Raw genomic sequence first — 17208 nt, 5'->3', positions numbered from 1 at the left:
CAAAGGAGAAAAGACAATACAATGGAGCAAAGACAGTCTCTTCAACAAAGGATGCTGGGACAACTGGATATCTACCATGCAAAAAAAATGAATCAAGACACAGACCTTATACTCTTCACAAAAATTAGCTCAAATGGACAACAGACATAAATGTGAAATGTAAAACTATAAAAGATAACATAGGAGAAAACCTCGATGACATTGGGTATGGTGATGCCATTTTATTTATTTATTTTTTTAAAATAAATTTTATTGATTTTTTACAGAGAGGAAGAGAGAGGGATAGAGAGTTAGAAACATCGATGAGAGAGAAACATCGATCAGCTGCCTCTTGCACACCCCCTACTGGGGATGTGCCCGCAACCAAGGTACGTGCCCTTGACCGGAATCGAACCTGGGACCCTTGAGTCCGCAGGCCGACGCTCTATCCACTGAGCCAAACCGGTTTCGGCATGGTGATGCCATTTTAGATACAACAAAGACACAATCCATGAAAGAAATAATAAATTGGACTTAATTAAAATCTTCTGATTTGCTAAAGACAAGAATGAGAAGATAAGTCACAGACTGGGAAAAAATATTTGCAAAAAACACATGATTGTTATCCAAAATTTACAAAAACTCTTGAAATTCAACAATTAGAGAACAAACAACCTGATTAAGAAATGGGCCAAACACCTTAACAGACACCTCTTCAAAGAAGATATACAGATGCAAATAACATATGAAAAGATACTTCATGTTATATGTCATCAAGGAAATGCAATTAAAACAATAATGAACCCTGACCAGGGTTGTTCAGTGGGTTGGCACGTCATCCTGAACACCAAAGGGTTGAGGGTTTAATTCCTAGTCAGGACACACACCCAGGTTGCAGGATTGATCCCAGATTGGGGCACATGCGGGAGGCAACTGATCGATGTTTCTCTCTCACATGGATGTCCTCTCTCTCTTTCCTCCTCTCCATTCCTCTCTCTCTCAAATGAATAAAAACATATCCTTGGGTAAGGATTTTAAAACAACAACAACATGATACTAATATATATCTATTAGAATGGCAAAAATCTGGAACACCAAATGCTGATTAAGATATGGAGCAATAGGAACTCACATACATGGCATACAGAAATGCAAAATAGTACAGGCAGTTTGGTGATTTCTTACAAAACTAAACATTCTCTTACTATATAAATCAGCAATTACACTCCTTGTTATTTTCCCAAAGGAACTAAAAACTATGTCCATGCAAAAACGTGCACATGGATATGTACAGCAGTTTTATTCATAAAACTTGGAAGCAACTAAGACGCCCTTCAATAGGTGAATGCATAAATAAGCTGGGATACATCCCAATAATGGAATATTATTCAGCATTAAAAAGAAATGAGCTACCAAGCCATTAAAAAACATGGAGGAATCTTAAATGCATATCACTATGAAAAAAGAATTTAATTGTATTACAAATGTATGACATAACCTCACTGGAGGGAATAGAGAGGAAAGGATCTAAGAAACTTTGGAAATGACTGGAAACTGTAAGACAAAAGGAACTGTACATGAGCACTGTGGGTGGTAATGCTGCTTCCCATGGAGGTAGTGGTTAGAGGTCCTGATGCTGCCATCGTATACACTGGGACTGAAAAAGGAAGTAAAAAGATAGTGAATGGTCGGAGCTAGGTTTCTCACTGTTGGAATGAAAGATGACAGATATGTAAGGGGAAAAGTCTAGAATGAACCATGGTAGTTCTGAATTAGTGTCTAAGTCATCAGTGGGAATTCCTGTTTAGCTTAATATAGAAACTGATGAGTAAAAGGAGAAATAATACAGATATGTATGTATACTAGTATACAGGTTAATATGCATACATTTATTTCCTAGCTCTGGTCACTGACAGGGTCTAAAAGCAATGACACCCCTATACTGATGAGCACATCAGAGCAAATGCTGGTTTCTAACATCATTCTCCAACAAAAGGATCCAGGGATCCTTGCTGAAATGGCTGGCTTAGGGCTGGAACAGAATATACACTGAGTAGCCAGATTATTATGATCTCTGAACGCATAATCGCATATAATCCGGCAACTCAGTATACGTGCACACGCGCGCGCGCACACACACACACACACACACACACATTAGAGGCCCGGTGCATGAATTCGTGCATGGGTGGGGTCCGGCCAGCCTGGCCCGGGGTAGGGGACATGGGCGGTTGGCCAGCCTGCCTGCTGGTTGAACTCGTGGTTGAGGGGACAATTTGCATATTAGCCTTTTATTATATAGGAGAGTATACAGTGAGTGGCCAGATGATTATGTGTTCTGAGATCATAATGATCTGGTCACTCAGTGTTTAAGAGTAGAGGTCCAATGCATGAAAATTCGTGCAAGGGTAGGTAGGCCCTGGCAGCCCTGGCTGCCTTGGCTTTGTCTGGAAGGTCGTCCAGAAGGTTGTTCTGCTGTTCGGCCATCCGGTCTAATTAGCATATTACCCTTTTATTATTATAGATGAGCCTAGAGCATCCATCCTGTAGTGCCAGAAAGTAGGGAGGTACTCAAAACACAAACTGCTGGGAATATGTCAAAGGGTACAGAAGGCAACTGAAAGAGCCCCAGTGGCAAATGATGGAACACTTAGAGCAACAAAAATAAATAATGCAGTTTTTAGTTAAGTCTGGTAACAGAAAACTTTGACATGTCCAATGATAATAAAATTAGGTAAGCTTTGATATTTTTCCAACTTTAAATCATATAAAATTGTGTTCTTGTGCAGGTATATTTTTTCAAAGTAGGAAGACAGAATAAACCAGGAACATAGCTTAAACGGGACAGGCACACTGGAGTATGTTTATAGGGGAAGAGGCCAGGAGAGTTAGAGATTCACATGAACAACAGCCCAATTCAATGTAATAAATACGTGAGCCCCTACTAGGTACCAAGAACTATGAGAGGTATGGGAGAAGACAAGGACAAATAAAATAGTCCCTGACCTTTAAAAGGCAACTGTCTGGCCCTGCTGGTGTGCTCAGTGGTTAGAGCGTCTGCATGCACACTGCAGGGTCCCGGGTTTGATTCCTGGTCAAGGGCACATATCTGAGTTGTCTGGTAGGAAGAATGAAAGCATACATCAAGGGAGTAATGAATCCAAATATTAAAAGGACTATTGTATGGAAAGGAGTCAGATGTGTTCAGCATGCCCTGACGGACAGGCTTAGGAATGAAGGATAGACAGAGTAACAGGCTGACTTGGGCTCAATGTCTGGCACAAAATTAGTGATTAATGTATGTTAAGATCTCTTCCCCAAATGCCCAATAAAACAGGATTCATTCTGCTGAAACCAATAAATTCCACCATTTATGTGAAAAAATGATATGACTTTCATACTGTGCTTTTATAATTATCTAGAAAAGTTAGTTTTTAAAGAAGTCTAAAATTTAAAAGTCTAAAGTTTAGTATAAAGAAACATATTTCAGTTTTATTTCCATCTTCACAAATGTGAAGAATTTTAAAGTTTGATTTATCTATCAAGAAGGTCTAGCCCTGGCTTATTTGGCTCAGTGGATTGAGCGTCGGCCTGCAGACTGAAGGGTCCCGGGTTTAATTCGGGTCAAGGGCACATGCCTGGATTGTGGGCTCAATCCCCAGTGGGGGGTGTGCAGGAGGCAGCCAATCAACGATTCTCTCTCATCATTGATGTTTCTATTTCTCTCCCTCTCCATTCCTCTCTGAAATCAATAAAAATACGTATATTTTTTTAAAAGGTCTAGCCCTAGCTGGTTTGGCTCAGCATCGGCCAGAAGACTGAAGGGACCCAGAATCCCATCAAGGCACAACCTAGGTTGCAGGCTCCATCCCCAGCCCCGGATGGAGGGCATGCCAGAGGCAACCAATCAATGTGTCTCTCTCACATCTATGTTATTCTCTTTGTCTCTCCCCCTCCCTTCCATTCTCTCTAAAAATCAATGGAAAAATATCCTAGGGTGAGAATTAACAAAACAAAAACAACAAAAAAAGAAGGTCTACCACTGATTCAAGTAATAATTACGAAATAAGACCCTGGAACATACACGCTAAAAGCATAATTATTCTATGATCTCTTTATAACAATTTAGACCATTAAGGGCATTCACCCTTTAAAAATTCACAATGCCCATTAGAAATATCTAATCATTTGCATCAGATGGAAGAGAAGAAAATTATCTAAATGAGAATACTTTTCCCATGTGCACCAGGAAACACACACAACTAATCAAAGAGAGAAGAAAACCTCCCCTGTGGTCCTGCTTCTCGTCTGTTTTCAATAAGCTTTTGCTCAAAGGAAAGAAAACACTGAACTAGAGTCAGCTAATTGTGTAAAGCCTTTTACTGATAAAATTAGGCATGCTAAGTTAGATGCATGCTAGGTCCTTTGCAAAACAGACTAAAAGAATAGAGGAAATGTGGAGATTAGTCAGCACTGGAGCAGATAAAATGAACTCAGCTATAAGGAAGAAAGGGATGGCAGTCCAGTCCAATAACAGTGCTCACTAGGACATGGTGAAGGTAAGCCTGTCCCGGTAAGCTGCTAATACAAAGTACAGCGATATAAGGCAGGTTCAAGAAATGAGAGCAATGATGACAGTGAATACTATAAAGTATCCAGGTCAGGATGGTCAGCATCTAGGAAGAATCTGGCCTGCAGAACTCAGGTGGGGGAGCTGGGAAAGACAGACATTGGCATTAGCTGCAGCACATTATTTCAGCAACGTATTAAAATATTAAAAATTGACTTAGAATGATAAAACATTTCTCTTAAAGAAAGTCAAATACAAAAATTGTGCACATAGCATGTAAAAAAATAAATAGGCAGAGAAAAATCTCTTTTATAGACTTGAGATTGACCAAAATACTGATAATGGGAGTATGACTGACTTTCATTCTTTTACTAGAGGCCCAGTGCACGAATCTGTGGAGTGGGGTCCCAAGGGGTGGGGGAGGCGGGACATGATCGGCCCTCTGGGCAGGTCGTGGGACACCCCTGCTGGCCTGGGATCCAGGTCAGTCCCACTGACTTTTGCGCTGGTTGTCGGGAGCCACCTGGTGGCTGCTTTTATATTGTTTCTTCCTTGCGGAGCATCTAAGGAGGGGAAGAGGCTGCAGTGCCCGAGGTTGACTTCTAGGAGGCCGGCAGCACTGTCAGAATTGTGTCGGCGGCGCTACTCCATCAGTGACTGGCCCTTTCTCTGGAGATTGGACCTACAGGCCTACGGAGGAAGTGAATGGCTGCTGCTGGGCTGGTGGGCCACGGGGATGGTTGGTCAGCTGAGCGGCACTCCCACTGTGGGAGAGCACTGACTACCAGGGGGCAGCTTCTGCATTCAGCGTCTGCCTCCTGGTGGTCAGTGAGTGTCATAATGGCTGGTCATTCTGGTCATTTGGTCACTTAGGCCTGTGGTCGGCAAACTGCGGCTCGTGAGCCACATGTGGCTCTTTGGCCCCTTGAGTGTGGCTCTTCCACAAAATACCACGGCCTGGGCGAGTCTATTTTGAAGACGTGGCGTTAGAAGAAGTTTAAGTTTAAAAAATTTGGCTCTCAAAAGAAATTTCAATCATTGTACTGTTGATATTTGGCTCTGTTGACTAATGAGTTTGCAGACCACTGGCTTAGGCTTTTATATATATAGATAATGTTTCTGTATATTCCATTTTTATTTATATTATTTATTTTGTTATTGCTCAGATACTAAAACAAACTTAAAAATCTAGTTTATTCATGCCTTTCCCTAAATAGATCCAAGGGAAGTAAAAATCTACTGTGGTTTATAAATAGGGTGGATAAGAGTTTGACCTTAAAATAGGAATAAGCCCGTCCATGCATGGAACAGGTTCAAAATTTCAATTGAAATGAAGAGGGCCAAAGTCCTCATAGCAGAGCTGGCACTTTATATGACCATTCTAGATAGAATCCACTATAGATTAAGAAAGGCAAATTAGGTTAGTAAACTAATGGAATATTAACAGTGGTGGGATTGTGGTTTTTTTGTTTGTGTTTTTGGCTTACCGGTATTTTCCAAGTATACTCAATGTTTGACTTCAATAGGAATAAAAATGCTATTTCCAAAAAATCCTGTAGTTGCACTGATTACTAGTACATACATTTTTAGGTACTTACTTTAATGCTTCATTTTAAAACACATTTCAATCGCTGTTTTAATTTGTGGCCTAAGTCATCTCCCCTAGTAATAGACAAATATGCAAATTGACCGTACCTTTGCTATGCCCATGATTGGCCAGGAGGCGCCGGGGGGCGGGACTCGGGGTAGCCAGGGTAGCTGATTAGGCCGGCGGGACGCTGAGCTGCGTCGCCAGCTGTGGCACGAGCTCAGCGACTGCGCCATGTCTGTGCTGCGGCACAGAAGGGGCCTCTGAGGCAGCGAGCTGACGTCCGGCAGCACGGACATCAAAAGCGGGGGAGCTGAGTGCCTGTCTGCTCAGGCAGCAGGCCTTTCAGAAGCCTCCACCACGCCGGAGGCTTCTGAAAGGCCTGGTGCACCAGCGATCGAAAGGAAAGTGTGGGAGCTGGGTGCCTGTCCGCTCAGGCACCAGGCCTTTCAGAAGCCTCCGGCGCCTGGTGCACCAGTGGACAGGCACCCAGCTCCCCGTGATCGAAAGGGAAAGCGTGTAGGGGACCCTACACGTGCATGATTCAATCATGCACCGGGCCTCTAGTTTATATATAATTTCTCACAGACTATCAGGCATTAAGAATGTGGACAAAAATATTGTGTAATTCAAAGCAGGAATAACTTAATAGTCAAATTAGCAATAGATGTAATAAAACTGCTAGAGAGTTTGAGGTAATATACAAAAGGCAAAATGGAGTTTAAACGTTGGGCCATTTTCTTTGGAACAGAAAAATTTTTAACTTGAATATATGTCACTCAACTCTAAACACATTTTTATTCAGGTACCTCCCCCTTCCCTACAATCTAAGAATCCCAGCATATGTTTTTATTTTCCCATGTTACTCTAAGCTCCTCAATGCTTTGTCTTGAGCAAATAAAGTAAAAAATAAAAATGCCGAAGGATTGGCTGAAAAGGTTTGACAAGAATGTAAAATGTTAATTATATGTAACTGACTAGATAAACCTTCCTTCAGAGATTCCCCCAAGAAAACCCTCCTGTGGGTGGGGGTGGATTGGTGGCTGGTGGGGGGAATAGGGAATCAGAATTCAGGAAGGAAAGAATTGGATTTTCTTCCCCCGGTGGGTGGTTTGAGTGTCTTAATTTATCTTGCAGAGCAATTTAATAAATGGATTCTTTGGTCCCTAGTCTAACAATAAGATAACAGCTTTAAAAGAACTGGAATCATGTGACTGAGAAGCAGAGTATGATCTCATTTTTATAAAAATATAAATAAAATATGTACTTAGACAAAAGATTCAAAGAATATTTATCAAACTATAAACAGGGTATATTTTATTTTCTGAGTAGCAATATTTGACACTGAACACATATTACCTTTATAAGAAAAAACTAGAGGCCCGATGCACGAAATTCATGCATGGGAGGGGGGGAAGATTCCCTCAGTTCAGCCTGCACCCTCTCCAACTGGGGACCCCTTGGGGGATGTCCAACTGCCGGTTTAGGCTGGATTGGGACTAAACCGGCAGTCGGACATCCCTCTCACAATCTGAAAGCACTGGCTCCTAACTGCTCACCTGCCTGCCTGCCTGATTGCCCCTGCCTCTGCCTACCAGCCTGATCACCCCTAAATGCCCTCTCCTGCCGGTCTGATTGACCCTAACGGCCTCTGCCTGCCAGCCTGATCACCCCTAACTGCCCTCCCCTGCCGGCCTGGTTGCCCCTAACTGCCTCTGCCTGCCTGCCTGGTTGCCCCTAACTGCCCTCCCCTGCCGACCTAGTTGCCCCCAACTGCCCTCCCTTGCTGGCCTGATCTTGCCCCCAATGGACCTCCCCTGCTGGCCTGATCTCGCCCCCAAATGCCCTCCCCTGCTGGCCAATTTGGTTCTGATTGGTCGGTGTCTATGCCAGTCAGCGTCAGAAGCTCCACCTCCTAGGCAGCCATTGGTTCTTCACAGCACCCACGTTGGGTTCTGATTGGTCGGTTCCTTTTCCAGGCAGCGTCTCTGGGCCTATCCATGGGGCCTTATCAGAAAGGCAGGGCTGATCAGCAGCCCAGTGGATGTCTGGAGAGAAATGGAAGCGCGGCTGCTGGCCAGACTGGGAGAGAAAGAGAGAGGCAAGTGCTGATCAAAAGCTGCCACAGAGGCAACGGATCAGTCACTGCTTCACTCTTCAGGCCTCTCTCTGGCCCTGATTTGCAGCCCCCTCAGTAGTCAGTGCTGGGCACCACACCTGCAGCAGAAGCAATCAGTGCTGACTGCAGGACTGATTTTTATATATATTAGGATGTTATTATATATATTAGGGTTTTTATATATATTAGGATGTTATTTTTAAAAGACCATATATATTACTTGTAAACTTCTTGGGAAACAGTCACAACACTAATTAAACTACTGGGCAATTTAATTCCTAAAACAGACTTCTAAAAATGAAGAAAATGTCATTCTCTACAATCTTAATATTTATAAACTATAAAAATAACTTATCAAAGATGACTTTGCAAAGGCATGATTCTAAATGAAAAAATGCTTCCATGAGTAGCACTTGGCCTTTTTAAACCTATACAAATTTGCCAATGAATCTATTAAAATAGACCCATTTAATCCATTACAATCCCTGGCACAAAGTGCTCAAAATTTTGATGAAATAAAGCCCCAAGATTACATAATATATATCCAGACAACTTTCCTTTTGAAGGGTAGGATGCCACGATTATTAGATCAAACGTGCTAGAGAAGAAATGGTGAATAGAAATGATGCAGAGACCAAAAGGGCATGCCTTTTTTTCCCTCATGGGCCTTCTTCTAACTATTCCCCACCTGCAATGGCCAACTCCTTGTGCTATAAACACTGCAGCATCCACACAAAAAGTCTGATCCAGAGACTGATACTTATTCATGCCCATACAGAAAGAACAATGAAGGGATGTTCTTTCACAGCAGCCATCATGAGTCTAGGTCAGTGGTCGGCAAACCGCAGCTCGAGAACCACATGCGGCTCTTTGGCCCCTTGAGTGTTCTAATGCCACTTCTTCAAAATAGACTCGCCCAGGCCGAAAACCTATTTCTGCGCATGGGCCACGAAGTTTCAATCGCACTGTATGTGCGCACCCGCATGTGGTATTTTGTGGAAGAGCCACACTCAAGGGGCTAAAGAGCCGCATGTGGCTCGCGAGCCGTGGTTTGCTGACCACTGGTCTAGGTGATCACCTTGCTGTAGAAACTGTCACTTGAAAGGTTGTGAATTAAAATCATAAGGTTTACCACCAAAAGGACAAATGTTAGATTTTTAAACCTTGACAAAAAAGTAATGTCCAAATATGTAACTAGATAGCTGACAATCAAAATTAGTAAACTGATAAAATGCAGAATCATATTAATATTTGTAAGTTATTTTTTCATGCAAGTGTAAATAGTTAGGGAGTTTTAAATCTTCATCATCACAACAAGTCACTTGCAAAGTTCAGTTCTTTAAAAACCCAATCTATTCAGGTTACTGTGATCATTGTTTGATCAATGAGAAAAATTAAGATATGTAACTTCTAAATTATGTGTAAGGTTACTGGGTTAGTTGATCTCTCTCACACCTGTCTTAATGCTCAGTCCATACTCATTGTTGGTGTTAAATATTCCCACGGGCTTAAGAATCAATAAATTTTACAGAAATCGCTGAGAAAAATATTTTTGGACATAATTTTCTACCAAACTAGGTGCCCATGCTAATTACTACTAAAGGCAGTAATTTCCAAGAAAGATAAAATTAGAACTTCCTAGAAGTTAAGCCAAAGAACTATCAAAGTACTAACATTTTTATGGGACAAACAAAAACTACATCTGTTGGATCAATTATAAACAGTATTTCAGACCTGGGAAATCTTTAACTGCGCTAATTTATTTTCCTTAAGTTCCCCATTTTCTGACACACAACCTACTTGCACAATCTTTTTTTTTTTTTTTTTAAATATATTTTATTGATTTTTTACAGAGAGGAAGGGAGAGGGATAGAGAGCTAGAAACATCGATCAGCTGCCTCCTGCACACCTCCTACTGGGAATGTGCCCGCAACCAAGGTACATGCCCTTTCCCGGAATCGAACCTGGGACCTTTCAGTCTGCAGGCCGACGCTCTATCCACTGAGCCAAACCGGTCTCGGCTACTACTTGCACAATCTTAATTGAGATTTGAATTTAAGAGAATTTTCTAATCAATATTTTGTTACAAATGACACTCAGTGAGAAACACACTTCCTCATCATATTAACAGAGACTATATAGTTTTATTGTTCAAGCATTTATCACAATCAGTAATTACCTTGTTTTGTTTGCTTATTGCCTTTTTCCTTCATAATTTCCGTAGGACCAGAGTCCCTATCTTCTTCACTGGTATCCCCCCTACATCTAACATAGGTACCTGGCACTAACAAGTATTCATATTTACTGAATTAACAAATGGATGATTTTGGCCATAGCAAAATATGATAAAAGCTAAGCAATATGCCCTTAGATTTCTCAAAAATATTTCTTAAAGATGGATTGTTATTTTTATGGATTTTTAAAAAAATGCTTCACACATAGATCCTGAAAAAAGTTTCATCATTTTGGAAATGAAAATAACCTCAAATATCACAGCAGAGTTGAAACCCACAAAATTATTCTAAAGAGAGTGAAGGTGAAAGAAAACTAATGGTAGAAAACAAATTGTTACTCTACCAGGGTTTTATACATGCTATCTTAGATAAAACCTTGGAGGCACTATAAATATGAGCAAAGTGAGAATCAGAGGGGAAGTCATTGGCCCAAGGTCAAGAAAGTGCTGAAACTGGAATTAGAATATCACGTCTTTCATATATATATATATATATATATATATATATATATATATCCTATATAATAAAAGGATAATATGCAAATTAACCATCACTCCATCACAAAGATGGCAGCGCCCATAGCCACAAGATGGCAGCACCCAGTCCTCTCAGCCCCGCCGGAGTCCCCCAGTCCCTGGGGGCAGCTGCTGAGAGCGGGCCGCATGAGCAGCCTGGCAGAATGCTTGCTTCATCGCCACGGTGACAAGGCAAGCGTTCTGTGCCCAGCCAAGGATGGGCCTCTGGGCCATGGAGAGCTTCTGGGCAGTGGGCACAGAGCAGCCAGGCCCCGCAGAGCTACTGGCGCAATGATTCATGCGCAGGGCTACTAGTATACATACACACACACACACACACACACACACACACACACACACGCACACACACACACGCACATATATATATATATATATAACTTTATATATATATTTATATATAATTTTATTTTCGGAGAGAGGAAGGGAGGAGAGAGAGATAGAAACATCAATGCTGAGAGAGAATCACTGATTGGCTGCCTACTGCACTCCCCACACCGGGGATCAAGCCCACAACCTGGGCATGTGCCCTGACCGGGAATCGGACCATGACCTCCTGGTTCATAGGTCGATGCTCAACCACTTAGCCACGCAAGCTGGGCTATCACGTCTTTCTTTTTTTATTTTTTTTATTTTATTTTTTTTTTTATTTTAATGAATCTTTATTGTTCAGATTACAATTGTTTCTCCTTTTCCCCCACATATCTCCCCACCACCCAGTTCCTACCCCCCCTCTTTCCTTACCTCCCCCCGCGCTGTCCTTATCCATAGGTGTATGATTTTTGTCCAGTCTCTTCCCATACTCCCCACACAGACATCCCTTTCCCCCTGAGAATTATCAATCCACTCCCATTCTATGCCTCTGATTCTATTAAGTTCACCAGTTTATTCTGTTCCTCAGATTTTTAATTCACTTGACTTTTAGATTCACTTGTTGATAGGTATGTATTTGTTGTTCATAATTTTTATCTTTCTTCTTCTTTTTCCTCTTTTTAAAGAATACCTTTCAGCATTTCATATAATGCTGGTTTGGTGGTGATGAACTCCTTTAGCTTTTTCTTATCTGTGAAGCTCTTTATCTGCCCTTCAATTCTGAATGATAACTTTGCTGGGTAGAGTAGTCTTGGTTGTAGGTTCTTGCTATTCATCACTTTGAATATTTCTTGCCACTCCCGTCTGGCCTGCATGGTTTCTGTTGAGAAATTAGCTGATAATCGTATGGGAGCTCCCTTGTAGGTAACTAACTGTTTTTCTCTTGCTGCTCGTAAGATTCTCTCTTTGTCTTTTGCTCTTGGCATTTTAATTATGATGTGTCTTGGTGTGGTCCTCTTTGGATCCCTTTTGTTTGGGGTTCTGTGCGCTTCTTGGACTCGTAAGTCTATTTCTTTCATCAGGTGGGGGAAGTTTTCGTTCATTATTTCTTCAAATAGGTTTTCAGCACCTTGCTCTCTCTCTTCTTCTGGTACCCCCATAATTCTGATGTTGGTTCGCTTGAAGTTGTCCCAGAGACTTCTTACACTATCTTCAACTTTCTGAATTCTCTTCTCTTCATGCTTCTCTGGAGGAGTGTCCTTGGCCTCTTTGTATTCCAAATCTTTGAGTTGATTCTTGCAATCCTCTAGTCTGCTTTTGGGTCTCTGTATAATATTTTTTATCTCAGTCAGTGTATGTTTAATTTCTAGTTGGTCCTTTTTCATATCCTCAAGGGTCTCATTGAATTTATCGGCCTTTTCCATGAAATTCTTGAAAAACCTTATAACCGTGGTTTTGAACTCTATGTCCAGTCGCTTATTCTCCTCCATTTCTTTGGTTTGTGATCTGTTTCCTTGCCTTCTCATATTCTCTGCTTCCCTGAGTTGGTAGGGTAGTTTTGTCTACTAGGTGTCCTATTGGTTCAACGGGTCAGCCTCCCAGTTACTTGAGGTGGACACTCTTGGTGTACCCTTGTGTACTGTGTGTCCCCCAGCAGGAGCTACAGCAAGGGCTAGTTTTCTCCTCCTTTGCTTGGGCGGTTTTGGAGCAGTCTGACTGGAGCTGCAGTTGGTTAAGCTGCCACAGAACAGGCCATTTATATGCAAAAGCCGCTGTGTGGAGCCTGGGCGGGTTTGTAGAATGTGCGGGGCGGGGCCTCAGGACGGGGCTGGGTCTCAGGGCGTCACTAAGCTGGGGCGTGGCCAACGGCAATGGCTGCCATCAGCCGTCTCTGCCTTTCCCGTTTCCAAGCCCCTGCGCCCCGCGCACCAGCGCAGTAAACAATGATTGCTGGGCGCACCTCTGCAAAAAAGTCACTCTCACTTTCCGACCCGATGGCCGAGAGTCCAGCTTCTCCCCGTAGGCGTCTGGGTCCCCCGAGTGTCCCCAGAAACTGGATTTCAGAGTGATCGGGAGCTTGTCTCCCTGCGGGTTGAAGAAAAGCCGCGCACCCAGCCGCCCGCCGCCGCTGGCCCGATTCGTGTGCCTCCGTACCTCAGCTTTTCAGCTATTGTGCTCCTTTCTCTTCTCAGCTGTAAATCTTCCACTGAGCCAGCTTTCCCGTGGTTCTGGGTGATAGACGTTTTTGTCTTTTAGTTGTGTTTTTGAAATTGTTGTGTGAGGCAGCAGATTAGTTGTTTAACTATGCCGCCATCTTGGTTCTATCTATCACGTCTTTCTTAAACCAAAGCCCATTTTATCTCTTTTACTCCATGTTGTCTCTACAGGAACCAGAAAAAATAAGTAACTTTTTCCAGTAACACACACTAAGTTCATTAAATGATACAGTTACTGTTTGCAAAGAAATGTTTACATTATTCAATTTCTATAATCTTTACAACTAGAAATATATAAGCAAATTAAGTAATTAAATTAAATACATCCTTTGATGAGGTTGAAGTGAGATGGGAAAGAACAGAAAAAGTCACTAGAAAAGAAACATTCCAATGTACACATTCTCAAACCCACTATACCCGTGGTTGGCAAACTGTGGCTCGCGAGCCACATGCAGCTCTTTGGCCCCTTGTGTGTGGCTCTTTCACAAAATACCACAGCCTGGGCGAATCTATTTTGAAGAAGTGGCGTTAGAAGAAGTTTAAAAAATTTGGCTCTCAAAAGAAATTTCAATCGTTGTACTGTTGATATTTGGCTCTGTTGACTAATGAGTTTGCCGACCACTGCACTATACCATTTATTTTAGAGCTAAAGATCTTCAGACTTTGAGGCATTTTTAGTTTGGAAAAAGGAAGATATCAGTGGATAGAGCGCCAGCCTGCGGACTGAAGGGTCCCAGGTTTGATTCTGGTCAAGGGCATGTACCTTGGTTGAGGGCACATCCCCAGTAGGGGGTGTGCAGGAGGCAGCTGATCGATGTTTCTCTCTCATCGATATTTCTAACTATCCCTTTCCCTTCCTCTATGTAAAAAATCAATAAAATATTTTTTTAAAAAAGGAAGATATGCCTTTAACAGAATTGTGATCTAAGATTAATCTTCAGGGTAACTGTCAGGTTTCCAATTGGAATTTATAGTTCAAGCCCATCTCTCAGAAGAATTTCCTAAATTTTGTGAACCTGAACCTGTGATTAACAACAGGAAGATGGTTAATTAATTGGACAATACAACAGAACATGAAAATAATTCTGTTAGATCATCAACACTTATGGGTGAATTGTCATTTTTAAACTTTTTCATGGTATTTTACAGTTTGTTTAATATTAACTTTAAAATTAATGCCTTGACCTGACTTTTTAGGAAAGTCAGAATAGGATTGAAGGAAACTCTACAAAAGTAAAAGGCAAAGCAAATTGTCAGCACATTCCCAAACTGAGAGCTGTTCAGCAGTGCAACGTGCTATCTCATCATAAACCTTGGCTTCTCCCAACAAAGGATTTCCTCCTGAAGCTTGTCAGTCACCTGTCTGGAGGAGGAGTTGGAATCTCTGCTCAGGAAGGGACATTTTGAGTCCCTTGGGTATAACCCCATGAAAATGGGTGGGAAATTAGACAACAGTAGTTGTCCTCAAAATGCTTCCTAGCTGGTTTGGCTCAGTGGGTAGAGCTTTGGCCTGTGGACTGAAGTGTCCCCGCTTGGATTCCCGTCAAGGGCACATGCCTGGGTTGCGGGCTTGATCCCCAGTAGGGGGTGTGCAGCAGGCTATCAATGATTCTCTCATCATTGATATTTCTCTCTCTTCCTCTCCCTTCCTCTCTGACATAAATAAAAATATATTGTTTTTAAAAAAATGCTCCCTGGATCACCAAATGAAATCACCTAGGAAAGTGGTTAAAATGCAGATCCCCAGGCCCGGTTCCAGACATTCAATCCACATTTCTGAAGTGGGGTTGGGAATTTGCACCTGTTAAAAGTCACAAGATGGAATTCTTTTTTTCTTTTTTTAATCTCACCCGAGAATATTTTTTCCATTGATTTTTAGAGAGAGTGAAGAGAGAAGGGGAGATAGAAATATTAATTGGTTGCCACCCACATGAGCCCCAACCAGGGCTGGGGATCAAACCTGCAACCGATGTATGTGCTCTTGGCTGGAATCTAACCTGGGAACCTTCAGACCTCAGGCCGACACTCTACCCACTGAGCCAAACCGGCTAGGGCCACAAGGTGGAATTCTGGTGCACAAGGAGGTGGGGACAGGTCTGGACTGGAGGCTGAGACAGGATGAGCAGGTAGGTTTGGAGCCAAACTGACTCTGTTTAAATCTTAGTTCTTCCATTAACAGCTCTGACTGCGGCAAGTCACCCAAACCCTCTGAGCCTCCGTTTCTCATACAGAAAGTGGGATGAGGCTTACCTTGTTGTGAAGACCAAGTAAACTACGTGTGTAGTACGTGTGTGAATGCTAGTTTGCTTTACCCCTTAATGTACTAGGTGTACCAGTTAATAATGCGGATTTTTTTCAATAGATGGAGTTACACTTATGTTAATATATATGCAATTTGATATGTATGCTATTTTGTTGTATTGACAGCAAGCTTCAAAACTTCATATGTCAAATTTTCTGAAGGTGTTAACATCATACATATTTTTATGCTTAAAAAATGTTGAATTTAGTGCCAAAACAAAGAGCATTTGTGGGAAGTTTTAATTCATTACTTTATTTTGAAGAAAAGTGCTGCTGAATACTTCGGGAAGCTTATGGTGAACATGCTCCATCTCAAGATACTTGTAAACGCTGGTTTAAATGCTTTAAAAGTGATGATTTCGATGTGAAAGACAAACAACGTCCAGGTCAACTGAAAAAGTTTGAAGACCAACAATTACAAGCATTATTGAATGAAGATGCGTGTCAAACTCAAAAACAACTTGCAGAAAGATTAAACGTTGCTCAGTGAACAATTTCCGATCGTTTACAAGCATTTTAAAGGAAGATTTTAAAGGAAGGAAAATGGGTGCCACATCAACTGAATTTAAGACAAATGGAAAACTGAAAAGTCATCAGTAAAACGTTGCTTCAACGGCAGGAAAGAAAGTCTTTTTTGCATTGTGACTGGCGATGAAAAATGGATTTATTTTGAGAATCCCAAATGCACAAAATCATGGGTTGATCCAGGTCAACCATCAACTTCGACTACAAGGCCAAATCGCTTCGGAAAGAAGACAATGCTCTGCGTTTGGTGGGATCAGGAAGGTGTGGTGTATTATAAGATTCTAAAACCAGGTGAAACCGTTAATACTGATTGCTACCAACAACAAATAATCAATTTGAACCACGCTTTGATAACGAAACGACCAGAATGTGCCAGAAGACACGGCAAAGTAATTTTTGCTTCATGATAGCGCACCATCACACACTTCAAAACCAGTTAAAGACACATTAAAAGACCTTGCCTGGGAAGTATTAACCCACCCGCCGTATTCACCAGACCTTGCTCCTTCGGATGACCACTTGTTCCGATCGATGGCACACGCACTTTCTGAGCAGCAGTTAAAAACATACGAACAAGTGGAAAATTGGGTCTCTGAACGGTTTGCCTCAAAACAAGAGAAGTTCTATTGGGACGTTATCCGCAAATTACCTGAAAGATAATGTGTAGCTAGCGATGGACATTACTTTGAATAAAGCACTTTTGATGTTTCTCTTGAAATTATTGTGTTTTCTTTGATTACAAAATCTGCCAATATTAACCGGTACACCTAGTACAGACAACTATTCAGGAACGCCTGCGTCTCTTCCCCTAAAGCAGTGCTTCGCACTTTT

General features: G+C 41.9%; 1 protein-coding gene across 1 annotated transcript in view; it reads right to left on the bottom strand.

The window, feature by feature from the left end:
* PTPDC1 (protein tyrosine phosphatase domain containing 1) overlaps positions 1-17208 on the bottom strand; it is an 86954-nt gene that overhangs the window by 69129 nt on the left and 617 nt on the right. The gene's annotated exons all lie outside the window — the stretch shown is intronic.

Source organism: Eptesicus fuscus, chromosome 15, assembly GCF_027574615.1.
Source record: "Eptesicus fuscus isolate TK198812 chromosome 15, DD_ASM_mEF_20220401, whole genome shotgun sequence".
Taxonomy (NCBI): Eukaryota; Metazoa; Chordata; class Mammalia; order Chiroptera; family Vespertilionidae; genus Eptesicus; species Eptesicus fuscus.
The sequence above is the reverse complement of the archived record's forward strand: the minus strand, read 5'-3'. Positions and strand labels throughout refer to the sequence as shown.